Source organism: Aegilops tauschii, chromosome 6 (genome assembly GCF_002575655.3).
Source record: "Aegilops tauschii subsp. strangulata cultivar AL8/78 chromosome 6, Aet v6.0, whole genome shotgun sequence".
In the NCBI taxonomy this organism is placed as follows: Eukaryota; Viridiplantae; Streptophyta; class Magnoliopsida; order Poales; family Poaceae; genus Aegilops; species Aegilops tauschii.
The window spans coordinates 111,163,589-111,190,686 of NC_053040.3; the positions used below are offsets into that span (position 1 = coordinate 111,163,589).

The window sequence follows — 27,098 nt, forward strand, 5'->3', positions numbered from 1 at the left end:
GATTTGTGAAGATGGCTGAAAGATTCACCTCAAATGTTGCTGCCCCAACGCAACATGAATCTTCTCAGGCTGAAGCATCTGCCCAGCCAACTGAGGAACATGCCAGCACCACTGATGAAACTCAAGTTGCTAATGAAAATGAGAGCACCAGGGCTGATGAAGCTATTCTAGCCGCTGATGAAATTGCCAGGGCAACCACTAGTGTTGCTCATGAGGATCAAGACAGGCCAGCTGAAGCATCTGCTGCTGCGCCTGAGGAAACTGCACCAATTTCCTCTGCTCCTCCTGCACCAACGCCAAGTCCTATCCAACAGAAGCGAAGAAAACCAAGGCTGTAGAGTGAGCAGTAGTGAAGAAAAGGAAAGCATCTGCCGACTCAGAGTCTTCAGCACCAAAGAAAGTGAAGAATTTGACAAGATCTTTTGAAAATCCAATTGATGTTGTTCCTGTTTCAAGAATGCCATCAAAGGAGATTGTTCCCTTTGGTGAGGACTATGAAATTCCAAGTGGATCAGATGAAGAAAATCCTTCTGCTGCTTCGTCAGAGCAGTTGGATGAGGAAATTGAAGTGGACAACATTATGTCCACTCCACTGGTATCATCGCCCATGCCTCAGTTCACAGCTGAAGAGGCAGGCGTCGAGGAAATTGATGGAGAAGATGAAGACGTGGACATTGTGTGCTCCACTCCTATTCTGAATGATGACTACTGGGAAAGTCATCACCCCAATTCACCACTATTCACTCCTCTGCAACAAATTCCTCGGTCCTCGGTTCAGACTGAAGAAACTCATACAGGGTCTGATGAACCTCAAGCTTCAATGCTCACCATTCCTGAAGAAGTTCCAGCCACTAGTGCTGATGTGAATGCTGCTGAACAAATGGAGACCCAGGCTGCTACTGATGATATTGGTACTGAAATTCCTTAGCCCGCGGCTCCTGAGATAGTGATTCCTGAGGCTGTGAAGACATTGACTGATACTCCTCAGCCCAGGCCGAAGAATCCCTTCTCAAAGAAACAGAAGTTCAAAGCTGATGACTTCTTTCATGAACATGTATTCTTCACTGATTACAACCCTTATGAGTCTGCTCGTCTTTGAGGGAAGCGTTTCTGGACAGCAAGTCAGATGAATTTCTATTCTTCTCTACTATTCGATAAAGACAAGATCTTTGACCATGAGCATATTCCTCATGTGGATATAGAGTCGCTGCCTTGCTTCACCCCAGTCCTCGGTGTTCTTCATGATGCTGGGCTGCTCAACTTCTGCACCGACATCTGTGACTAGAATGAAGAGCTAATTCTTCAGTTCTACGCTATGTTGCACATCACCGACAACGCTGAAGATGTGAACTCTTGGGTGTTAGACTGGATGACAGAGAACACGCACTACAAAGCATCGCCCTCTGAATTGCTTCGTGCCTTACCTATCACTCCTCCCCTTGAAGGTGCAAGACTCATCTACCATGAACCCGAGCTATCTAATCATTACATGCAAGTGTTGATGAAGTCTTTGAAGCCTGGTCAAGCCCCATGAACCAAATTCCTCGTGAAGGAATTGCTCTATGTGCCAAGGACTATCTACAAAATTTTGACCAAGACCCTCAGTCCAATCAAGGGCCACGACTCTAATGAAGAAGAGGTCGTTAGCATCATGAAGAATCTGCTATTCAACATCATCCATGGAGTTCCTGTCAACTACCATGATTTCTTCATGAGGACTATGGCCAATGTTGCACTTTCCCCATTTGAATTGAAGCTTTACGCTCCCTGGATCATGAGATTTATCCGATCAAGGTCATCGATCAACTACAAGGCTGATGTTCTAAATCATCACAGCTACTTGCCCCCAATAGAGGTCTTCAAACGGCCTATTTCCTCATCTGATGAGAAGGGCAAGGCTGCTATTATTGATGAAGGCACACGTCCATTGGATGGACAGTTTCGCAAAGCAGCATCCTACTCCACCAATGATGACCCTGCCACTCGTGACTCTGCCGCTAATGCTCCAAAGCAAAATCCTTGAGGCACAGCTCCAAGCACTACAAAAAAAATACACTTCCGTGATGATACGTGTTTGTGACAGTAGGTCACGTTTTCTGTCATGCATGTACATCCATGACAAATTTATGACAGAATCAAGATAGTCATACCTATGCTGTCGTAAGTGTTCCATGACATTACCAAAATTATCATCACGGAAGTGTCCACTTCCATGACGATAAATCGCGCGTCACAGAAGTGCTTTCGTCAAGGGTGACCGACACGTGGCATCCACTGTAACGGAACGCCGTTAAGCTATCGGGTCGGGTTTTGGATCCGATAACCCGTTAACAGCCCCGACCAATGGGGATTTTCCACGTGTAAAATCATCATTGGCTGGAGGAGACACATGTCAGGTCCGCGTTGGCACAGGTGTCACTCATCCAATGGGCGAGACGCGCCTATGATATGTTGACACGTGGACCGGCCCATCAAGTTTAAATGGGCCGGCCCAACTGAAGGCCCACAAAATTTTGCGGACCATAATGGGCCGGCCCAGCTAAAGGCCCACGAGATTTTGCGGACCATAATGGGCTAGCCCAGCTAAAGGCCCACAAGATTTTGCGGGCCATAATGGGCTGGCCCAGGTAAAGGCCCACAAGATTTTTGTGTGCCATAATGGGCCGGCCCAGGTAAGGCCCACAAGATTCTTGCGGATCATAATGGGCCGGCCCAGCTAAAGGCCCACGAGATTTCGCCGACACTAATGGGCCGGCCCAGCTGTAGGCCCACAAGATTTTGAGGACCCTAGTAGGCCGGCCCATTAACTGGCTGCCATGTTTTGGGCCAAATGCCGGCCCATATTTGATCCGGTCCATTAATGGCCTGCCACGCTCCGGGCCTAATAGTGGCCCATATGAGATCCGGCCCGTTAAAATCCTACCACGTTCTGGGCCAAATTACGGCCCAGATCAGGTCCGGCCCTTTAAGAGGTTTTGGGCTCAATTATGGCCCATATCAGATTCGGCCCGTCAACTGGACACTATGCTTTTGGGCCCACTTGCTAAAGGCCCACTTAGTAATTCGGCCTGATATTAGTTTTGGCCTGTTAAGGGCTCGTTTAACATTTCGGCCCTATATTAATTTCGGCCTGTTAAAAGCTCGTCATATAGTTGGGCCTAACTACGGCCCGGTTTGCATCCGGCCTGCTCGCAGCCGATATCTGATTGGGCCAAACAAGGACCGAGACAATTTTGGCCTGTTAAAAGCCCGTGATTTGATTCGCACAATCATGGGACGGGGTTCATTTCGGGCTGCTGCCGGCCCGTGAGCTGTTCGGCACGTTTCAGGCCCAACCTACATCGTGATTGCATGACGGCCCGATTATGTACCATAATTTTACGGTTTGGCCGATTTACTGTGAAGACAGGATATATATATATATATATACAGTAAAATAACTGCAGCATCGTGAATAAGAAAAAACCTAGACTATACAATAAAGAAATTACGGCATATTGCATCCACTGGGCATCAAAGTTCGCCACTATGATAATAAAGCACAAGCAGACAACAGATTACATACACTGGGCATCAAAGATCGCCACCAGTGCAGATAAACACGCCGACAAAATAATATACAAAACCGACAACACTTCAATAGAGTTCAAAAAAGGTTAGCCCTGCTGGGGAGCTGCAGTGCAAGCAGCTGAGCAAGATGATGAGACTGCGCTTGTTCAACACTTATATCTTCCTCACTCTGAAAGATAAACAAGCAGACAGATGACAGGTTTTGCACATAAAAGTTTCAGTGCTGACAATTCATCACATTTCTTACTGACGAATAAAGTGACACCGTTTAAAATTGCATTAACACAATATGGTATTGTTCATGTCAAGACATGGCAGGAAATGACATTGTGAAGGAGTTGTTGGGGAACGTAGCAGAAATTTAAAATTTTCTACGTATCACCAAGATCAATCTCTGGAGTCATCTAGCAACGAGAGAGAGGGGAGTGCATCTACATAACCTTGTAGATCGCACGCGGAAGCATTCAAGAGAACGGGGTTGATGGAGTCGTACTCGTCGTGATCCAAATCACCGATGATCCTAGCGCCGAACGGACGGCACCTCCGCGTTCAACACACGTACGGAACGGGGACGTCTCCTCCTTCTTGTCCAGCAAGGGGGGAGGAGAAGTTGATGGAGATCCAGCAGCACGACGGCGTGGTCGTGGAAGTAGCGGGATCCCGGCAGGGCTTCGCCAAGCGCAAGCGGGGAGGAAGAGGTGTCACGGGAGGGAGGGAGGCGCCAGGGCTTGGGGTGCTGCTCCCATGCGCCTCCCCACTATATATAGGGGTGGAGGGGGCTGGTTTCTTGCCCTCCAAGTCCATTGGGGGCGTTGGCAAAGGTGGCGGAAAGAAATCTCATCATTTCCCTTCCCCACCGATTGTTATCCCCCTTTTTAGGGATCTTGATATTATCCCTTCGGGATATGATCTTATTCCTTCTAAGGTGGGATCTTGGTGCGCCTTGACCAGGGGTGTGGGGCCTTGCCCCCACTACCCACGTTCATGTGGGTCCCCCCATGCAGGTGGGCCCCACTTTGGAACCTTCTAGAACCTTCCCGGTACAATACCGAAAAATCCCAAACATTTTCCGGTGGCCAAAATAGGACTTCCCATATATAAATCTTTACCTCCGGACCATTCCGGAACTCCTCGTGACGTCCGGGATCTCATCCGGGACTCCAAACGACTTTCGGATTTCCGCATACTAATATCTCTCCAACCCTAGCGTCACCGAACCTTAAGTGTGTAGACCCTACGGGTTCGGGAGACATGGAGACATGACCGAGATGAATCTCCGGTCAATAACCAACAGCGGGATCTGGATACCCATGTTGGCTCCCACATGTTCCACGATGATCTCATTGGATGAACCACGATGTCGAGGATTCAATCAATCCCGTATACAATTCCCTTTGTCAATCAGTACGTTACTTGCCCGAGATTCGATCGTCGGTATCCCAATACCTTGTTCAATCTCGTTACTGGCAAGTCACTTTACTCGTACCGTAACGCATGATCCCGTGGCTAACTCCTTCGTCACATTGAGCTCATTATAATGATGCATTACCGAGTGGGCCCAGAGATACCTCTCCGTCATACGGAGTGACAAATCCCAGTCTCGATTCGTGCCAACCCAACAGACACTTTCGGAGATACCTGTAGTGCACCTTTATAGCCACCCAGTTACGTTGTGACGTTTGGTACACCCAAAGCATTCCTACGGTATCCGGGAGTTGCACAATATCATGGTCTAAGGAAATGATACTTGACATTAGAAAAGCTCTAGCAAACGAACTACACGATCTTGTGCTATGCTTAGGATTGGGTCTTGTCCATCACATCATTCTCCTAATGATGTGATCTCGTTATCAATGACATCCAATATCCATGGTCAGGAAACCATAACCATCTATTGATCAACGAGCTAGTCAACTAGAGGCTTACTAGGGACATGTTGTGGTCTATGTATTCACACATGTATTACGGTTTCCAGTTAATACAATTATAGCATGAACAACAGACAATTATCATGAACAAGGAAATACAATAATAACCATTTTATTATTGCCTCTAGGGCATATTTCCAACAGTCTCCCACTTGCACTAGAGTCAATAATCTAGTTCACATCACCATGTGATTAACACTCAAAGTTCACTAGAGTCAATAATCTAGTCCACATCACCATGTGATTAACACTCAATGAGTTCTAGGGTTTGATCATGTTATGCTTACGAGAGAGGTTTTAGTCAACGGGTCTGCAACATTCAGATCCGTGTGTGCTTTACAAATCTCTATGTCATCTTATAGATGTAGCTACCACGCGCTACTTGGAGCTATTCCAAATAACTGCTCTACTATACGAATCCGGTTTACTACTCAGAGTCATCCGGATTAGTGTCAAAGTTTGCATCGACGTAACCCTTTACGACGAACTCTTTTACCACCTCCATAATCGAGAAAATTCCTTAGTCCACCAGTTACTACGGATAAGTTCGACCGCTGTCATGTGATCCATTCCTGGATCACTCTTGTACCCCTTGACTGACTCATGGCAAGGCACACTTCAGGTGCGGTACACAGCATAGCATACTGAAGAGCCTACGTCTTAAGCATAGGGGACGACCTTCGTCCTTTCTCTCTCTTCTGCCGTGGTCAGGTCTTGAGTCTTACTCAATACTCACACCTTGTAACACAGCCAAGAACTCCTTCTTTGCTGATCTATTTTGAACTCCTTCAAAATCTTGTCACGGTACGTATTCATTTGAAAGTACTATTAAGCGTTTTTTATCTATCCTTATAGATCTTGATGCTCAATGTTCAAGTAGCTTAATCTAGGTTTTCCATTGAAAAACACTTTTCAAATAACCCTGTATGCTTTCCAGAAATTCTACATCATTTCTGATCAACAATATGTCAACAACATATACTCATCAGAAATTCTATAGTGCTCCCACTCACTTCTTTGGAAATACAAGTTTCTCATGAACTTTGTATAAACCCAAAATCTTTGATCATCTCATCAAAGCGTTCATTCCAACTCCGAGATGCTTACTCCAATCCTTAGAAGGATTGCTAGAGCTTTGCATACTTGTTAGCATCTTTCAGGATTGACAAAACCTTCTGGTTGTATCACATACAACCTTTCCTCAAGAAAATCGTCGAGTAAACAATGTTTTGACATCCTATCTGCAAGATTTCATAAATAATGCAGTAACTGCTAATATAATTCTAACAGACTCTTAGCATCGCTACGAGTGAGAAAGTCTCATCGCAGTCAACTCCTTGAACTTGCCGGAAAACATCTTAACGACAAGTCGAGCTTTCTTAATGGTGACGCTTACCATCATTGTATGTCTTCCCTTTAAAATCCATCTGTACCCAACAGCCTTACGACCATCAAGTAGTTCTTTCAAAGTTTATACTTTGTTTTCATACATGGATCCTCTCAGATTTTATGGCCTCAAGCCATTCGTCGGAATCCGGGCCCACCATCGCTTCTCCATAGCTCGTAGGTTCATTGTTGTCTAGCAACATGACTTCCAAGACAGGATTACCTACCACTCTGAAGTAGTACGCATCCTTGTCGTCCTATGAGGTTTGGTAGTGACTTGATCTGAAGTTTCATGATCACTATCATAAGCTTCCACTTCAATTGGTGTAGGTGCCACAGGAACAACTTCCTGTGCCCTGCTACACATTAGTTGAAGTGACGGTTCAATGACCTCATCAAGTCTCCACCATCCTCCCACTCAATTCTTTCGAGAGAAACTTTTCCTCGAGAAAGGACCCGTTTCTAGAAACAATCACTTTTGCTTCCAGATCTGAAATACGAGGTATACCCAACTGTTTTGGGTATTCTATGAAGATGCATTTATCCGCTTTCGGTTTGAGCTTATCAGCCTGAAACTTTTTCACATAAGCGTCGCAGCCCCAAAAGAAACGACAGCTTAGGTTTCTCTAAACCATAGTTCATACGGTGTCGTCTCAACGGAATTGCGTGGTGCCCTATTTAAAGTGAATGCGGTTGTCTCTAATGCCTAACCCATAAACGATAGTTGTAATTCGATAAGAGACATCATGGTATGCACCATATCCAATAGGGTGCAGTTATGATGTTCGGACACACCATCACAATATGGTGTTCTAGGCGGTATTAGTCGTGAAACAATTTCCACAATTTCTTAATTGTGTGCCAAACTCGTAACTCAGATATTCATCTCTACGATCATATCACAGACATTTTATCCTCTTGTCATGACGATCTTCAACTTCACTCTGAAATTACTTGAACCTTTCAATAATTCAGACTTGTGTTTCATCAAGTAAATATTCTCAGCATCTACTCAAATCATCTGTGAAGTAAGAACATAACGATATCCACTGCGTGCCTCAGCACTCATTGGACTGCACACATCAAATGTATTACTTCCAACAAGTTGCTCTCTTGTTCCATCTTACTGAAAACGAGGCCTTTCAGTCATCTTGCCCATGTGGTATGATTTGCATGTCTCAAGTGATTCAAAATCAAGTGAGTCCAAATGATCCATCTGTATGGACTTTCTTCATGCATATATACTAATAGACATGGTTTGCATGTCTCAATCTTTTCAAAAACGAGTGAGTCCAAAGATCCATCAACATGGAGCTTCTTCATGCATTTTATACCAATATGACTCAAGTGGCAGTGCCACAAGTATGTGGTACTATCATTACTATCTTATATCTTTTGGCATGAACATGTGTATCACTACGATCGAGATTCAATAAACCATTCATTTTAGGTGCAAGACCATTGAAGGTATTATTCAAATAGACAGAGTAACCATTATTCTTCTTTAATGAATAACCGTATTGCGATAAACATAATCCAATCATGTCTATGCTCAACGCAAACACCAAATAACAATTATTCAGGTTTAACCCCAATCTCGATGGTAGAGGGAGCATGCGATGCATGATCACATCAACCTTGGAAACACTTCCAACACGTATCGTCATCTCACCTTTAGCTAGTCTTCGTTTATTCCGCAGCTTTTATTTTGAGTTACTAACACTGAGCAACCGAACCGGTATCTAATACCCTGGTGCTACTAGGAGTACTAGTAAAGTACACATTAATATAATGTATATCCAATATACTTCTGTCGACCTTGCCAGCCTTCTCATTTACGAAGTATCTAGGGTAGTTCTGCTTCAGTGACCGTTCCCCTCATTTCAGAAGCACTTAGTCTCGGGTTTGGGTTCAACCTTGGGTTTCTTCACTAGAGCAGCAACTGATTTGCCGTTTCATGAAGTATCCCTTCTTGCCCTTCTGGAAACTAGTGGTTTTACTAACCATCAACAATTGATGCTCCTACTTGATTTCTACTTTCGCGGTGTCAAACATCGCGAGTTGCTCAAGGATCATCATGTCTATCCCTGATATGTTATAGTTCATCACGAAGCTCTAATAGCTTGGTGGCAGTGACTATGGAGAACCATCACTATCTCATCTGGAAGATTAACTCCCACTCGATTCAAGTGATTGTAGTACTCAGACAATCTGAGCACATGCTCAACGATTGAGCTTTTCTCCCTTAGTTTGCAGGCTTAAGAAACTTGTCAGAGGTCTCATACCTCTTGACGTGGGCACTAGTCTGAAATCCCAATTTCAGTCTTTGGAACATCTCATATGTTCTGCGACGTTTCAAAACCGTCTTTGGTGCCACAATTTTAAACCATTCAACATTACGCACTGAACTATCACGTAGTCATCAAAACGTGTATGTCAGATGTTCGCAACATCCACAAACGACGCTCGAGGTTCAGCACACCGAGCGGTGCATTAAGGACATAAGCCTTCTGTGCAGCAATGAGGACAATCCTCAGTTTATGGAACCAGTCCGCATAATTGCTACTATCAACTTTCAACTAAATTTTCTCTAGGAACATATCTTAGTAGAACTAAAGCGTAAGCTACGACATTATTTGCAAAGACCTTTTGACTATGTTCATGATAATTAAGTTCATCCGATTATTTAATGAACTCCCACTTAGATAGACATCCCTCTAGTCATCTAAGTGATACATGATCCGAATCGACTAGGCCGTGTCCGATCATCACGTGAGATGGACTAGTCATCATCGGTGAACATCTCCATGTTGATCGTATCTACTATACGACTCATGTTCGACCTTTCGGTCTCTTGTGTTCCGAGGCCATGTCTGTACATGCTAGGCTTCTCAAGTCAACCTAAGTGTTTTGCTTGTGTTCCGAGGCCATGTCTGTACATGCTAGGCTCGTCAACACCCGTTGTATGCGAACGTTAGAATCTATCACACCCGATCATCACGTGGTGCTTCGAAACAACGAACCTTCGCAACGGTGCACAGTTAGGGGGAACACATCTCTTGAAATTTTAGTGAGGGATCATCTTATTTATGCTACCGTCGTTCTAAGCAAATAAGATGTAAACATGACAAACATCACATGCAAATCATAAAGTGACATGATATGGCCAATATCATCTTGCGCCTTTTGATCTCCATCTTCGAGGCGCGGCATGATCACCTTCGTCACCGGCATGACACCATGATCTCCATCATCATGATCTCCATCATCGTGTCTTCATGAAGTTGTCTCGCCAACTATTACTTCTACTACTATGGCTAACGGTTAGCAATAAAGTAAAGTAATTACATGGCGTTTTTCATTGACACGCAGGTCATACAATAAATTAAGACAACTCCTATGGCTCCTGCCGGTTGTCATACTCATCGACATGCAAGTCGTGATTCCTATTACAAGAACATGATCAATCTCATACATCACATATATCATTCATCACATCCTTTTGGCCATATCACATCACATAGCATACCCTGCAAAAACAAGTTAGACGTCCTCTAATTGTTGTTGCATGTTTTACGTGGCTGCTATGGGTTTCTAGCAAGAACGTTTCTTACCTACGCAAAAGCCACAACGGTGATATGCCAATTGCTATTTACCCTTCATAAGGACCCTTTTCATCGAATCCGATCCGACTAAAGTGGGAGAGACAGACACCCGCTAGCCACCTTATGCATCAAGTGCATGTCAGTCGGTGGAACCTGTCTCACGTAAGAGTACGTGCAAGGTCGGTCCGGGCCGCTTCATTCCACAATGCCGCCGAATCAAGATAAGACTAGTAACGGTAAGCAAATTGAACAAATCGTCGCCCACAACTACTTTGTGTTCTACTCGTGCATAGAATCTACGCATAAACCTGGCTCATGATGCCACTGTTGGGGAACGTAGCAGAAATTTAAAATTTTCTACGTATCACCAAGATCAATCTATGGAGTCATCTAGCAACGAGAGAGAGGGGAGTGCATCTACATACCCTTGTAGATTGCACGCGGAAGCGTTCAAGAGAACGGGGTTGATGGAGTCGTACTCGTCGTGATCCAAATCACCGATGATCCTAGCGCCGAACGGACGGCACCTCCGCGTTCAACACACGTACGGTGCAGCGACGTCTCCTCCTTGTTGATCCAGCAAGGGGGAAGGAGAGGTTGATGGAGATCCAGCAGCACGACGGCGTGCTGGTGGATGTAGCGGGCTCCCGGCAGGGCTTCGCCAAGCGCAAGCGGGGAGGAAGAGGTGTCACGGGAGGGAGGGAGGCGCCAGGGCTTGGGGTGCTGCTCCCATGCGCCTCCCCACTATATATAGGGGTGGAGGGGGCTGGTTTCTTGCCCTCCAAGTCCATTGGGGCGTTGGCAAAGGTGGGGGAAAGAAATCTCATCATTTCCCTTCCCCACCGATTGTTATCCCCCCTTTTTAGAGATCTTGATCTTATCCCTTCGGGATATGATCTTATTCCTTCTAAGGTGGGATCTTGGTGTGCCTTGACCAGAGGTGTGGGGCCTTGCCCCCACTACCCACGTTCATGTGGGTCCCCCCATGCAGGTGGGCCCCACTGGAACCTTCTAGAACCTTCCCGGTACAATACCGAAAAATCCCAAACATTTTCCGGTGGCCAAAATAGGACTTCCCATATATAAATCTTTACCTCCGGACCATTCCGGAACTCCTCGTGACGTCCGGGATCTCATCCGGGACTCCAAACGACTTTCGGATTTCCGCATACTAATATCTCTACAACCCTAGCGTCACCGAACCTTAAGTGTGTAGACCCTACGGGTTCGGGAGACATGCAGACATGACCGAGACGACTCTCCGGTCAATAACCAGCAGCGGGATCTGGATACCCATGTTGGCTCCCACATGTTCCATGATGATCTCATCGGATGAACCACGATGTCGAGGATTCAATCAATCCCGTATACAATTCCCTTTGTCAATCGGTATGTTACTTGCCCGAGATTCGATCGTCGGTATCCCAATACCTTGTTCAATCTCGTTACCGGCAAGTCACTTTACTCGTACCGTAACGCATGATCCCGTGGCTAACTCCTTAGTCACATTGAGCTCATTATGATGATGCATTACTGAGTGGGCCCAGAGATACCTCTCCGTCATACGAAGTGACAAATCCCAGTCTCGATTCGTGCCAACCAACAGACACTTTCGGAGATACCTGTAGTGCACCTTTATAGCCACCCAGTTACGTTGTGACGTTTGGTACACCCAAAGCATTCCTACGGTATCCGGGAGTTGCACAATCTCATGGTCTAAGGAAATGATACTTGACATTAGAAAAGCTCTAGCAAAGGAACCACACGATCTTGTGCTATGCTTAGGATTGGGTCTTGTCCATCACATCATTCTCCTAATGATGTGATCTCGTTATCAATGACATCCAATATCCATGGTCAGGAAACCATAACCATCTATTGATCAACGAGCTAGTCAACTAGAGGCTTACTAGGGACATGTTGTGGTCTATGTATTCACACATGTATTACGGTTTCCAGTTAATACAATTATAGCATGAACAACAGACAATTATCATGAACAAGGAAATACAATAATAACCATTTTATTATTGCCTCTAGGGCATATTTCCAACAGGAGTTGGCAGCTTCACGACACCACTGGATTACAGATCAAGAACTCATAAGTATCAATGGTTAGTGTGCTGTCAATTTATACCATTTCAGATTGGCAAATAAAGAGACGGTTTAAATAATAGTAGAATGATATGACATTGTTCATAGTTAAGACATTGCAGAATATGACATTGTGTTGTAGTGGGTAGGTTCACCACACCAATGGATTACGGATGAAGAACAGAAGCATACATGAAGTGCAAAAGAAGATCACTTGCTCTGTATAGTTTAATTTACATGGTATGAAGAAGGAACTTGGTTGTACAAGTGAAAACTTAAATTGAGAAAGGACAAACTTTTGTTTATGAACTACATAATAAACTTTAAACAAGCAATTTGATGCAAACACCGAAAATAAACAGCTGTTGCAGTCATGCCTAACCAAATATATACAACAAAGTTTGAAGGCTTGAGATGGACAAACTTACATTATTGGTGAAGACAGGCTCTATAAAGGCCTTGTCCATGCTGATGGGGGGGGGGGGGAATTCAAGAAGTTTACCACAGAATCTTCTTCAAAAGCATTGCCTTTATTCTACATTTTGTTAAGAGTAAATATAGATGTGATACTATACGAAAAAATGGAGAATATTTAAGATAAGATGAAGAGTGATGCTACATAACCAAGTAGTTATAAATGTAAGTGCAGCGATACAGGCAAAAGGTACAGCCAAGAGCAATGCACAGCTAAACTTCTTCAGTACCAACCTTATGGTAAGAGTAAATATAGATCGGATGTGTAGAAAATGGAGGGCAAAGGAAAATAAGCTGCAGAGTGATGGTACATGAACAACTACCTGTCATTATAAGTACACTGACAAAGGACAGCATGTACTTACAAGAACAATGCAGAGCTAAAAAAACATTGGCATTGGATATATTCTACACTAATGTAACCATTCATACAGATCAGATAATTTGGAGCAAACAATTGATAAGCAAGCTATCATGCATACTGTTGTCACATAATGAACCAGGTATGTATGCAAGTACAGTGATACAGGACAACAGGTACTAACAAGAGCAAAGCAGCGGGCAGCATATTTGCAATATCCTGTCGTTCTTGTCAAACCGGAATTCTTCTTCGAGCAGATTTCCTGCAAAAAAGATCTGTAAGGCACATGTGGAAAAGTAGAAGTTCAAATTGTCATGTGATTTCATAGACAGTACCTCATCCTGGGAATGAGACCAGTGCATAACAAGGTTTTTCCATTCAATGTCTTCTAAATTTAGCACAGGAGACTTCACCGGAAATTCGTTTATAGACTTGCAATCAAAGTGTGATTTCCTCAGGTAACACCGATACTACCGCAATGCTTCCTTGAAAAGCACAAGCAAGCTTTGCTCGTCATGACTATCCAGATTGACCCTCGCCTAGTTACAACAATGTAATGTAAATCATTGATGTGTTCAATCAGCAGGAAACAGGAAAATAATAACCATGAATAATAGCACTTACACATAAGTTGGATAGGAAGATGTGAAAATGGTGTTTGTCTTCACAATAATCTTCCCATGATGGGAATATATGCACGTAGTCCCTAACAACATTGAAAGCATTGTCTTTTAAACTGGGAATAAATGGAATGGGGTTCCAATCTACATGAATTGGCCGTCTCTGCAGTTGGGATAGGTCTTCGGCCGCTGGACTTGCTGTACTTTTTGCTGGAGTGGGATTTTTCTGTGGTACAGCTGGTGCAATGGCAAATGAAATCGGTATACCTTTTGCTGGAGTGCAGGTCCTGTGTGGTGGGGCTAGTGGTGTGGCCAGTGAAGTATGGGTACAGTCTGCTGGAGTCGGTCCTACGTTTTGTGTCACTGGTTGTATAGCCAATATAAGTGGGGTGCTGTCTGATTTCTCCGGCACCACCACGTTTTTCAAGGACTTTGCTGGTGCTCCTTCAGGTTCGGCAATCACCCTCTTCCTTTTTGATGTCTGATGCACAAGAACAGCATTTGAGTGGAAAAACATGGTATGATGACAGATGGAATATGTATTGATAATGGATGGGCATGGCATCTCGACATATATGATGAGTAAACTAAGCAGATGGCGGTGCAACAAAGTAGAAGAAATGCAAGACAACATATGCAAGATACCCGCAATCAATAAAACATTGCCAAATTAGAACATGCATCTTGATGGGTGAACAGGACAGGCCATCTGCCTTTGACTCCTCGAGGTTAGAATAGTCATTAGGATCATATTCTGAACAAGAATCAACAGGTGGGGAGCGTATGAGTTTCATTGCATCCAGAATGGCACTCAATTCCTTGGTGCCAATTTTGTAAGTCATTGCAGTGTTTAGCTTCAAGAGTGGACTACTGCTAGTGCGACACAAAGCAGCTACACAGATCATAGTGTAGATATAACGGGGAAAATCGTAAGCATCAGAGTAAAATCAGCAAAGTGGAACTTGCTGGAATATATGTGCTAGTATTGCCGGTACGGCTAGAAAGGCTTCGGATACCAGCTCTCTTCAAGTGAAGGTGCGATACTGTTAATATCAGTGTTACTCTCAAAGGCGACACAGCTCCCCGCATTTCCTTTTTATTCTTATAGGATTCAAGTGGGCAGGTGACTACAAATCCTATTCCTATGTTTACAAGATCCTACGAATCAAAGAGGCTCAAAGTGTCTATCACAACCGACCGTATAGACCTCTACACTGCAAAAGTCCCTGCTCATCTTCAGTACAAGGAACATACTGTACCACTATCATACTCCCTCCGTTCCAAAATATAAGTCTTGGTAGAGATTTCCACTATGGATCACATACAGATGTATCCAGATACATTTTAGAGTGTAGATTCACTCATTTTGCTCCATATGTAGTCCATGGTGGAATCTATACAAAGACTTGTATTTAGGAATGGAGAGAGTACATATTAAAGAAGAATGGAAGAGGAACATGGTAAATAAGAGCAAGCAGATTTTGGATAATAAAATGTTGGTTGCGCAGTGCCCAGACATGATGAACCAGAGCACATTAAGAATGCAACTCCCAGCTATCTCTCGACCATTTCAGGCGGTTGGATGAAGATCCTATGTCTCCTAACCCATCTTCTTCCTCGTCTCTGATTCTTCCCATACAGAACACCGCACGGGCTGCCGGCCGGACCACCGGCCCCCGCCGCCTGTGTTCCTCCGCCACCCCCACCCCCGCCCCAACCCCCACCCGCGTCGAGTTTTCTTCATTCGGCGAGGCCCCACAACCACCCGAGCCCCTTCGTTCGCACCGGCGAATTCCGGCGAGCTCTGAAAAATCGACTGACCCAATTTTGAAATTTAGTCTACTATGATTTAACTAGTGTGGAATATAAAAGGGGAAAACCATAAGCATTGGGAGTATAGTGTTGAGCGTACCATGGCGGATCTGAAGGTGCAAACCGGACAAAGGCAACTTCGCAACCAAGACAAGAAATCAGAGTAAAGCAGTGGCGATCTATTTTCTTGCTGCGATAAATAAGTTGAGCAGATACGAAAGAGTACCGCCTCTGGTGCGGCGCCGTGTACGCATCTGCTGAGAATTTGACGGTGCTGCGGTAGCGATGGCTGTCGACGGCGTGGAAGCAGATCTAGGAGGGTAGACGGTGGCAGCGGGGCACGGTGGACGAGACGGTCGTAGGAGCGGCGCCGGCAAGGTGGACGACGGTGGGGATGAAGCGAGAGGACGGGATGCAAGGATCCCGGTCCGAAGCCGTGGATGAGAGAGGTCGATCTCTTGTAATGGACGGCGGCGTCGGGGTATCAGCTCTGGCATGGTGGAGGAGGACGGCGGTGGATGGGGTGGCGGACGGCGGCGGATGGAGGAGGGTGGGGTGGAGAGGGTGTTTTGGCGCCCACGGAGTACGAATGGGGAAAAGGGAGGTAGAGAGGAAGGGGGAACCATGTATTCAGGGCGCGCTTGTCTCAAATGCGAGGAAATTTACAAACTTAGCCCCCGTTTCAAATTTCTACTACATCACAGCAACATTAGTCGGTTGGGGATAGGATGGTAATCTCGCATACATCGAATATTTGCCGACGAGAGTTTGTTTTTGGCGCCCACCGTGTATGAATATGAATCGGGGAGGGAGTCAATTTCGGCCGAGGACACACTGTGTTTTGGCGCCCACCGTGTATGAATCCGGGTGAGAGGCGGTTACGTCACGTTTGGGTGAAATTACAAACCCACCCCTATCGAAACCTATAGAAATCCAGCAGATAGGCTTTGCGTGGCAGCGATAGGCAGTAGTGATTTCCATCTCGCAGATTTTGGTTTCGGGCGGTTACTGCGACTTTCCCCGCTTCATTCAAATTTTGCAGAGTGCACGTTTACCGTGCCAACTCAATTCGAATCCCGTTTGTATTCTATTTTTTTCGGGCGGGATCCATTTTCAATTGGAATTACATTCTATATACATCATTTTTTATATATACTTTCAAAAGCACAACAAAGAATTCTGCTCCTTTATATGTATAATATGATTTACAAATACAACGATCTCGAAATCTTAAGGTTGAATTCAAAAAAAATTAACCAAATTATGTTCTACTAAAATGTATGGATCAGTAATATCTACATATTAAATAACATAGATGTGCGTGAATTCATATGAGTATGCATGTTTGATAGATCAATTTTGGTTCGAGTATGGATTACATGTATCATCATCTCGAATTCAAATATTTGAATCCCTTTTTTGTTCACTCCTTTCACGCCCATCTCTCTCGCATGCATGCTCCTTCAGGTAGCTATCACTCTCTTTTCTCCAGCTCACCCGCACGCTCACTTCATGTTTCTCCTATCCTCGCAAACATGGTCTCTCGACGTCTCCCTTGAGAAGTGTCACACTCTCCCTATCATTATACATTACACGGTTTTCATTATCTCTCACGTCTCTACTGTTCTCTGGTATCACTCGGTACCTAAGCTTTCTTTTTCACCGCCACACACACAGTCTCCACTCGTCTTTCACTTTGTATTTCTCTCTATGGGATTCTCTCACACACCCTATATGTCTCTACATATGACTCATACCACTAAAATTACTCTCTCTCTCTCTTGTAGACACAACATTTGTTGCGGTCTCCTTTTCGTCTCCATCCCAGACTGACATTATTCATTTGTTTACCGATCAGACAACCCCGACTACCGTCTCCTCTTTCTGTCTCTCTCACAGACACACACACAACTCCTGCTTCCACTCCCCTTCCCGACTACCGTCTCTCTCTCACACACACAAAACTCTCGCTTTCGCACCCCGACTCGTATTTCTCTCACAAACATTTATCGACTAGCTAGCCTCTAGATAGGTTTATACACCCGCACACTCGTGCTTCCACCATCGCATACATGTCTCTCTCCCGCTCCTTGTATCTATGTAGATTTTTCTTCCCTTCTTGAGACACGCCCTCTCGATCGTGCACACACACACTATCGCCTCATTTTAAGTTGATACCTATCGCACACACACTCCTTGTGTCTTTGTCACACATGCACTCCGTCCTCCTCCACTCTCCCTCTCTCTCACACACACATGGGCTTTTTGCAACAACTAGCAAGATGCCCAAGCGTTGCACGGAACATCAAGATGCATTTGTATGAGTAGTTTATCTTGTGGGGGAAAAGGATGAACGAGGGAAGGCCTTATTTGCAAATGTGGAGAGGGGTGTGGGTATCTTTTTGCAAAATTGCCATAGTTTCCTTCCTACCCGTCAGATATAGATCGGAAGGCCTATATTGCAGGATGGCAGGCACACGATCATCACCGAAAATGCTTTTTATAAGAGTAGGGATAAAAAATAGAGTTGGTGATGATGGTGGGCCTGCCATCCTGCAATGTAGGTCGTCCGATTTATATCTGACGGATAGGAAGGAAAATATGGCAATTTACCCGCACTCTTCACCACATTTGCAGATAAGGCCTTCCCTCGTTCATCCTTTTCTCCCACAAGATCTTGATGTTCCATGCAACGCACGGGCATCTTGCTAGTAAGAGTAGAAATTAGACATATACCACTTCTCGCATCTTGAAACCAACAACATTCCTCCCTTATCTCATCAAAACCGCCAAAGGAATATATTTTGAGTGAAACATAACATATTTTTAGTGGTATACATATTTCAAAACTAGACTTTTTTCTATCAAATCGGTGAATATGTATTAATCTACTTTGATCGTGTGGCAACGCATTGGCACATTGCTAGTAGTTATTATAATTTTTTGGACACCAGATAAACGGTGGAGTACATATACGAAGAGAAGAGGCGCACGCACGCAGTCGGCCTCTCGCTGTCTCGCACACATGAGTGTTACGTAAAGGCGACGTTAACAAATAAACCCTAAAACCCTAGGTGCACGATTGCTGCATTCGCGGGTACCGGGTATGTGGTGGAGCACCTTTGTAGGAATAGTCAGCTCGCGTGATAATTTGATCCGTAGGAGTTGATGGTCGGGACCACAGGTGAACGACTTGGAGCGCGGTGGCTCGCCAGTTGCCACAGATCGAGTAGCCACGTTTAAAATATCGTTTTTTAGCGGGGTTAAGAGTTCCAATTTTCAATGGCGCGTTATAATTAGTAAGTAGTTTTTAGAACGATTGGTATGGAGCGAAAATGGAATTCATAGTACTACGTACCTCCTTGGCGTATGGTTGTATGGTTTTTTTTTTGCGATGGAGGTATGGGTTTATGTTGCGAGATGTTGACCATGGTAGTTCTAGGGCAAATACTATGGTTTAGATTTAGATGCTGGTTTTCAGTAATAAAAATCGGAAGGGGAAACCCTTCTTTGATTAAATAAAACTACTACCTCCATTCTGGTTTACTAGTCCCCATCGTACTTCGGGTCAAAGTTTGTCCATAAATTTTACTTGTAAAATGTGAATGGAAAACAAGATTTTGTTATACCCAAACAAAAAAGGACTGGAGGGAGTGATTGCTCCGACACGGACGCGACCTCTCATAGCGCAGGCATTGAACCGGCGCGCCGGCCAAGAGGGCCGCACTCGCTGCAGGCCCGGCTGAGCACGCCTCCTCGCCGCGTGCAACCAGCTTAAGACTGCCCCGCCTGCCTTCATTGAATCCGCGCGTGTGCCGGCAACACGTCCTTCCGCGAGCCGGCAGGCATTTTAGAACACAAAAAATAACTAAAATATAATTAATTTATGCATGGTCTTGACTTGTTGTGCTCGCACTGGTAGCAAGAACTAGTAGAGGATTTTCTTTATTTATAACTCTTCTCACATTTTTTTGGCTTTGAAGTGAATCATGGTTGTGGACATTATGTATGAATGTGCAGATATCTGTGAACATGAGTTTGATGTGGAAGTTGAACTTGGAATGTCGGGCTTGCGCGTGAACTATACCATGTCCAATGCTTCGTCTGTTATTGTTTGGAAAGTAATTGTTGTTATTACATGACCCGAAAAAAAACATTTTGTGCCACATCAGTAGATGCACGGACATCACAACAGGCATGCTGACTGGATAAACATTTGAACCTAGCTATTATGAAGGAAATTTTGTATTGACAACAGTTTTAGATAGTAGGAGACGCCTAGACTGCTCTGCCTCTGCTAGCTTATTTCTGGCTTCTTCCATCTCTTCTTTGGCTTGGGTGAAGACAGCATCTGGTTGCTCTTTTCGCTTCTTCAGGAACTCAGCTACATTCTCAAGGGCTGCTGCACGCTTTCTTTCAGCCTTTACTAATGCCACGAGGACACGAACAACTGACGACTCCACCTGGCTTGTGTGTAATCCAGCATCATCTGGGAATTTGCACCTTGTGTCTAATCCAGCATCATTAGGGAACTGGCACCTTGTGTGTAATCCAGCCTCATTTTGGAAACATGATCTCGAGGTTGACCATACTTCCCTCCTCGCAGGAACTGCATCCTGACATGAAGTTACTTCTTTTTTAGATCAATACTCAGAGCAACCTAGATCCATTTAGTAGAAGCCAGATAAACAGAACTCGGAGAAGTGAATTCAAAAGGAAAAAAAACAGACTACAAGGTGAGAACACCCACTTCCTACATCAAGCTAAAAACGAAAGCATTAGGACGATTAAGACTCTTTTTATTACACATCGAAGAACACCACGCTTAAGAGAAACAGAAACTACAACATATACACATCGAAGAACACGAGGCTACACGAAAGTAATTGAAAGGGTGTTACTTACCAAAGCTCACTTTACAGGTTCGGTGCAGCTCCTCTTTAACTTGCCACGCTCCTTGAAGATGTCCCGAATATCCCGTGTTTGGTCTTCATTGCTCCTGTGCATGTTCGCACTCGTGGTTTTAAAATCCCAACATGGCAAGAAAAATATACTACTAGTAATACTCGCGCATCTTGTGGGCAATATTAAAGCACTCGTCTGCCATGTTAGAGCATCTCCAACAGAATCGCAACGCGCGGCGCTTTAAAAAAGCGTTTACAGTGCTGAGATCGAGAAGTAGATACTAGAGAGTAGAGGATAGTTCTCAGCATAGATAGATTAAAAAAATTCAACTACTCCTCGTCGTCCGACTCCTCCTCTGTGATGTCCTCCTTCGACGTCTAACTGTAGGCGTGAATATACCGATCATCGTCGGATTCCCAGGGCGAGCTGCTCCTAGCCTCATGTTGAATTGAGCGTCCGCTTTTCGCCTACGCTTGTCCTCGCGATAGGCGGCTCGCTCCGCCCTCCTCTTATCCCTCTCCGCCCTCCTTTTTGCGTAGAACTCGCACTCTTTGATGATGTCCTGCGGGAAGTGTTGGCGCCACAGCGCTGGCTTCCTCGTCCATCTCGGCGATAACGAGACGGTGCTCCCGCCTCCGGTTGTCGCGACGATCCTCGTCGGTGCTAAGCCATGGCAGAGGCGCGAGCTCCTGCACCCGCTCCCGCGTCGGCACGTTGGGGAAGTTCAATGTTCTATGAGGCCACCGGAGTCGCCACACCGCCGCATCGTACGCGCGGGCGGCCCCGTTGGCGGTGTCGAAACTGACGAGGCCGAGGCGCATCCCGCGGAACCGGATCTCGGCGGAGAAGCCGCCAGAGGGGCGCGCGCGGACGCCGCGGTATCCCCAAGTTTCTCGGCGACGCGGCGGCGGCGAGGCGAAAAAGAGCGGGAAGAGAGCGGTAGCGAGGCACAGAGCTGGGAGAGAGCGGTGGCAAGGCATAGAGCGGTGGGAGGGCGTTGGATTTTATAAAGCGCGCCGGACGCCGCGCACCAAAACTAGCGCACGCCCGGCCTCTTTTTCCCGCGCGCACGCGATCCTTTCCCGACGTCTCTGCTATCTCTACTCTCTTCTCTATTGTTATATTTTAATATTTAATATTTATCTCTACTTCCTTTACTGTCTACTTTTTTTTCTCTATACTTTTTTTCTTTCAATATAGGCCGGCCGATTTATATCTGACAGATAGGAATGAAACAAATGGGAATTTTGCAAAAAGATACCCATACCCCTCTCCAGATTTGCAAATAAGGCCTTCCCTCGTTCATCCTTTTCTCCCACAAGATAAACTACTCATACAAATGCATCTTGATGCATGCAACGCATGGGCATCTTGCTAGTTCTAAAAGCCTTTCCATCATTTGCCACACTACTGGTTGCAGATGAAAAACCTAGCCAAGCACAGCGCGATACAGGAGCAACGCACAATTACAAGCTGATATTCTGTTGGACAATGGAGGCTATAACCAATTACCTTTACGGGAACAATAGCACCCAGGAAATTTGAAGGGTAGGTATGAATAAAATTGGAACTGCACATGTACTGCTAAGTGATTCCATACACACATTACCAATCGAGGAGGAGAACGATGGTCGCGGCGGCCTCTGTGAGTCATGGTCGGCAACGGGAGTCAGTTCATTGTCCACGACGGTGGTACTTCTGCGCTTGGCGTCGGCTTCCGGGAAGCAGATCCGAGACCGTGGAAGACGATGCCGGGGAAGAGGCTCCGTGTACGACGACGACGGTGGACCGGCTCCAGTGCGGCGTACAAGGTCGTCGATGAGGCAGATGCGCTGGGGTGGACGAGTGCGCCGATGTAAAGGGGAGGAGCACGAAGGCTGCGGTGCCGTGGAGAAGTCTATTTTGCGGTGGGGATAGAAAATGGGGAGTATTCAGGTGTACTACTCTGGGTGCCGGGGTGGGGTTGGCTGGGTAGGGTGAACCTGAAGTTACGAAAACAGCCCCCTACCAAGCGTTAGGCCTGTTCCGAAGGCTATGATGGTAACTTCCCACTGCTCGAATCAGGGTCGCGGGAGATTTTCCCGCCGACCTCAAAATTTTGTGACACTGGACTCCCCGTGTGGCGTGTTGAGTGATTCGGCTAAGCAACTAGCGAGTAGTAGTAGTAAACTCCGCATATTAGGTTTGACCGAAGTCAAACTTCCTAAAGTTTGACCAAGTTTATAGAAAAATATAAACATTTACCATAACAAATATGTATGATGTGAAAGTACATTCAATAATGAATCCAATGGTATTTATTTGTTATTGTATATGTTAATATTTTTTGTTATAAGCTTTCTGAGAGTTTACAAAACTTGACTTTGACCAATGCTAATACGTGGACTTAAATAAAAACGGAGGGAGTACACATTTGTTTTCTTAGTTTGTAGTGAACTAATCATTTGTTGAAATTGTGAAATAAATATATTAGGCTATTGACTTCGAATCTAATGGTCTATACAATTCAATAGTTACAATCATTGTCGAATCCCAAGATGTATACAAGGTCTATAGTACTTCACAACATGCTCAAACTCACATACACACACACACAAAGTAAACTAGAAGAACGTTCTCTCATGTATACACAACGTATCGGCATCTGTCTATGTCTCACTCATGCATGATCATTTGCACATTTACACCTCTCTATGTCTGTATCACACGCACACCGTCTCCACATTGCCCTTCCGCCACAACACACATATGGACACATGCACACGTTCTCTCTCAGTCACACACACAAAATCAGTATTAAAAAAAACTAGGGCGCACCTAAAACGTCCAAATCCAAATAAACACGAACTGGAGCTAAATTCAAATATATGGAAATATTGCAGCGTTAAGAACTTTCACAGGAAAAAAAAAGTTGAGTAATATTCGAGGATTGTTTTCACACACACAAAAAGGTTCGGTGGATGTCCTTCGAGCGCGACACGGTGACGCACCGTTCGATCGACCGCGCGGCCGCGGTTCACGCGCTTGCACAGGATTCCATATCGTGGCTGTGGTACTAACTAATAAAAGCGCTGCCTAAGTCTAATGTTTACGTGTACTAGTACGGTTTTCTTTTAAGTTTGACCAACCTTATATATAAAACTAAAGTAAGCTCCCACACGCGCACTCATCAATATGCCGCCACCGCGCATGCCGGCGCCCGCCTGCTCTGGCCAACAATTTCTTGCACATCACCGCTGTGTCGCCGCCATCCCTGTGCCATGAAGCCGAAGGCTCGGCCGCTCATGTCGTCTGCGGTCCCTCCTCGCGATGCCGCCGCGCTGCCAAGCACATGAGCAGCTGGTGGAGCTGCGTCTATGCACGCAGCGTACGAAGAGGAGGACGAGCGCGTGCTCCAGCACGCCGGCGAGGAGGAACTAGCGTGTCATTGTCGTCTCCGCCAGCGCGGAGGAGGCGCGCATGGTGGCTGTCGCGGCGGAAGCCGGTCGCGCGCGCGTCGAGCCCGCAAACCGGGTGCGGATGCGGAATCTACCTTTGAGACCTTGAATGCCACGTGGATCCTGCAATCTAAAGGAGCAATTTGGGTCAGTCGACTCATGTGAGCCGTTTGATGCAACATGGATGGCTAGAAGGGCTTCTTCCACCTCTTCTGTCGTCTTCTTCCTTCGCTCCGTCGAACTTATTTCACAAATCGACTGACCCAAATTATACTACTAGTACGAACGTATTAAGTACAGTAGGAACACGAAGATACGAGCAGTAGTACCAACTGCAATAAGAACTGTAGTAAGACATAGTACTAGTACTACTGTACGTACTAAAGAGTTCAAATAATGAGAAAGAACATAAACATAGTTCTGCTGGGGCCTCAGCACAACACACCCTTGAAAATAAACTAAGGAACTAGTCCGCTTGACACTGCAGTAGAACCAGCATGAGCAACGGCACTGCCACCTACTCAGAGTCCGAGTCCACGTCCTCGACTTCGTCCTCGTCCCTCTTCCTCTTCGCCGACGCTTCTTTGCTTGAACCGGACACTGGGCTCTGCTTCTTCATCCAACCCTTGTAGATATTTAGACAAAGGTAGGCATCCATTGCTGTGTACAGGATGTGATCTTCATCTAATGTCTTCGACTCCCATGCATGATGAAACTCGTGATGAGGTTTCTTCAGTTTAGCATACGAAGGATCAATCATGGCTGCTGCCAGGGTCAGCATTGAAGGTTGAGAGGAGGACACCAGGCTTGCCTTCTGGAGATCGAAGGGCTGGCCTACAACGAGACCTATCCGACACAGGACATCCCTATCGTTCTTAAAGCCTACAGTAACGAATTTCACTCTTTTGTCCTTGAGGAAGTTCTTAAAATCCTGGCAGTCAACGTCGGCATGGCATATGTGGTAGACCAAGCAAACGTTATGTACGCAAACCTGGATCACGGCGGGCTTCTTCCTCTCTTCGTCCTTTAGATCCTTCTCTCGTCCCAGGACTGTGGTGTACTCAACATCTAGCCCAGCGACCCACTCATCCGTTGAACTATTGAACATGCGTAGGAAGCGAGCAAGCCATGCTTTCACCGTCTCGGATCCATGTGTGTAGATGACGATGAACTGATCACCGATGATGGCTCTAACCTGGTACTCAGCGGCGACCATGGAGATTTGGGAGGCCATGGATTTTGGAGGAGGGTTAGGAGAAGTTGAACTGTTGTACCCCGCAAAAAAAAACTAGGAGCGAACTAATGTGAAAGGACGGGACGACTGGGAGCAAACTATTGTAAGGTAGAAGACGGGGACGAGTAGGGCGTGCGAACGGCGTGGGGTTGCTGGCTTGCCCGGTGGATAAACGGCTGCAAGCCCCCAAAGAGTTCTCAAGAACTATGCGGGACCCACAAGATGTCATGTCTACTAGACCCATATCGTAGGCCTGACGGTATAGCTTCTGCCTGTTCGCACGCCATGCCGGCGTGTGGATGTAACTTCACTTAATTCCGTCAAACGTCGCGCCTCCCACGACCTTCGCCTCCCTCGCGCGGTCGCGCCCTTTGAGACTTCGACCGGCTATAAATGAGCAATTTTTTTTCCTTTTTTTAGACAAGCAATTTTTTTTGCCTACTCCGCATGCATGATACTCCCTCTAGTCCTTTTTACTCCCGTCAACAGTTTGCAAAGTGTTCGACCAAATTTATACTTTTTTTGAACACCACCTTATATTAATTAACCAGCCACACCAGTACACTCATTCGATAAAATATTCACCACACAGGGCGGTACGTTATTTACAAGAATACCATCTAATCTATTGTCAAAGCTATACTTAGCGATTAAGTGTGCCACCTTATTGGCCGAACGGCTAATCTTTGAAAATTGAAGATTGTTGATCAACTTCGAGATGCTCAACGCTTTCATCTTCAGGTCACGCATAGCAGACCTGTCATAGTCCCCCGATGCAAGAGACGCTACCACAAAAGCGCAATCAGTCTCTAAAATTACAGGATTATGAAGAGAAATACCTATGTAGAGACCAGCAATGCAAGCCCTAAGCTCCGCTTCCTCCACGCTTTGACAGGCATCAATGAAATCCCACGACCAAATTTATACTAAAAATATCAATATCTACAATACTGATTATAATGAGTATAAGAGAGAGATGATTATAGTAACATAGGTAGATACCGTAACATAATAAATGTGATGCTACTATGTGTCATGCATGGCAATAAATGATACCACCTATGATACTAATCTATGATACTATGCACTATAGAGGTAGTAACATAGACTAGTAACATATGCATGTTACTAGTTTAAGTTACTCCCCACTATGACCAGCCTTAGAGTACCACTACCTCCCTTCTAGTTTGAAGGGCTCGATTCAAAATTTTCACCTACTCTTAGCAAGATAGTAGAGGCGGTGGAATAGTTTTGAAGTCTGCAAAAGTACTCAACTAGTGTTGTCGTTCTTCACAAAAAAATGTGTTTACCAATGCATGCATGAACACTAGTTACTCTAACCCCCCTCTCTTCTTTAATTCTTTGCCACATCAGCATATTTGCTATTCCCGTGTGCATGATACCAGCTAAGATACCACCATTATGGCCAGCCTTAATCATCGCATGCAATAATTTAGTCCACCTTGAAATATGAACATGTGTGGGGCGTGTATGTTTTTAATTACTTGAGACTATACCTAGCCCGGCATGCAAGATGACTTATTATGCACCGTTCCCCATACCTGCAGGAAGCCTGTTCGTCTCCAAATCTTTTCCTCTCCATGTGTGGAAACAATATGCCTGCCAAACTCTCCTTCTCCCTCCGGCGGTCCCACCACTCCACCCCATGTGA

At 45.4% G+C, this 27,098-nt stretch overlaps 1 pseudogene; it reads right to left on the minus strand.

Moving 5' to 3' along the window:
• Nucleotides 1–984: 984 nt before the first annotated feature.
• LOC141025873 (uncharacterized) lies at nucleotides 985–21,735 on the minus strand (annotated as a pseudogene).
• Nucleotides 21,736–27,098: the final 5,363 nt, after the last annotated feature.